Raw genomic sequence first — 1,922 nt, 5'->3', positions numbered from 1 at the left:
CGAATTTGTGATTTTCAATAAGTTTCTCAAAACTCTTATATTTTGCATATTTTAACATGTGCGATCGTATAACCATCGAATTTGTGATTTTCAGTAAGTTTCTCAAAACTCTTATATTTTGCATATTTTAACATGTACGATCGTAAAACCATCGAATTTGTGATTTTCAATAAGTTTCTCAAAACTCCTATATTTTGCATATTTTAACATGTACGATCGTAAAACCACCGAATTTGTGATTTTCAACAAGTTTCTCAAAACTCTAGTATGTTGCACATTTTAACATGTACGATCGTAAAACCATGGAATATGTGACTTTAAGCAAGTTTCTCATAACTCTTATATTTTGCATATTTTAACATGTACGATCGTAAAACCATCGAATTTGTGATTTTCAGTAGGTTTCTCAAAACTCTTATATTTTGCATATTTTAACATGTGCGATCGTAAAACCATCAAATTTGTGATTTTCAATAAGTTTCTCAAAACTATTATATTTTGCATATTTTAACATGTACGATCGTAAAACCATCGAATTTCCGATTTTCAGTAAGTTTCTCAAAACTCTTATATTTTACACATTTTAACATGTACGATCGTAAAACCACCGAATTTGTGATTTTCAACAAGTTTCTCAAAACTATTATATTTTGCATATTTTAACATGTGCGATCGTAAAACCATCGAATTTGTGATTTTCAGTAAGATTCTCAAAACTCTTATATTTTGCATATTTTAACATGTACGATCGTGAAACCATCGAATTTGTGATTTTCAATAAGTTTCTCAAAACTCTTATATTTTGCATATTTTAACATGTGCGATCGTAAAACCATCGAATTTGTGATTTTCAATAAGTTTCTCAAAACTCTTATATTTTGCATATTTTAACATGTACGCTCGTAAAACCATCTAATTTGTGACTTTAAGTAAATTGCTCAAAACTCTTATATTTTGCATATTTTAACATGTACGATCGTAAAACCATCGAATTTGTGATTTTCAATAAGTTTCTCAAACTCTAATATTTTGCATATTTTAACATGTGCGATCGTAAAACCATCGAATTTGTGATTTTCAGTAAGTTTCTCAAAACTTTTACCTTTTACACATTTTAACATGTACGATCGTGAAACCATCGAATTTGTGATTTTCAATAAGTTTCTCAAAACTCTAATATTTTGCATATTTTAACATGTGCGATCGTAAAACCATCGAATTTGTGACTTTAAGCAAATTTCTCAAAACTCTTATATTTTGCACATTTTAACATGTAAAAACCATCGAATTTGTGATTTTCAATAATTTTCTCAAAACTCTAATATTTTGCATATTTTAACATGTGCGATCCTAAAACCATCGAATTTGTGATTTTCAATAAGTTTCTCAAAACTCTAATATTTTGCGTATTTTAACATGTGCGATCGAATTTGCGATTTTCAGCAAGTTTCTCAAAACTCTTATATTTTGCATATTTTAACATGTGCGATCGTAAAACCATCGAATTTGTGATTTTCAATAAGTTTCTCAAAACTCTAATATTTTGCATATTTTAACATGTGCGATCCTAAAACCATCGAATTTGTGATTTTCAATAAGTTTCTCAAAACTCTAATATTTTGCATATTTTAACATGTGCGATCCTAAAACCATCGAATTTGTGATTTTCAATAAGTTTCTCAAAACTCTAATATTTTGCATATTTTAACATGTGCGATCGTAAAACATTCGAATTTGTGACTTTCAATAAGTTTCTCAAAACTTATATTTTGCATATTTTAACATGTGCGATCGTAAAACAATCGAATTTGTGATTTTCAGTAAGTTTCTCAAAACTCTAATATTTTGCATATTTTAACATGTGCGATCGTAAAACCATCGAATTATTGATTTTCAATAAGTTTCTCAAAACTCTAATATTT

Source organism: Teleopsis dalmanni, chromosome 1 (assembly GCF_002237135.1).
Source record: "Teleopsis dalmanni isolate 2A chromosome 1, ASM223713v2, whole genome shotgun sequence".
Lineage (NCBI taxonomy): Eukaryota > Metazoa > Arthropoda > Insecta > Diptera > Diopsidae > Teleopsis > Teleopsis dalmanni.
Note: the sequence above shows the minus strand (reverse complement) of the source record.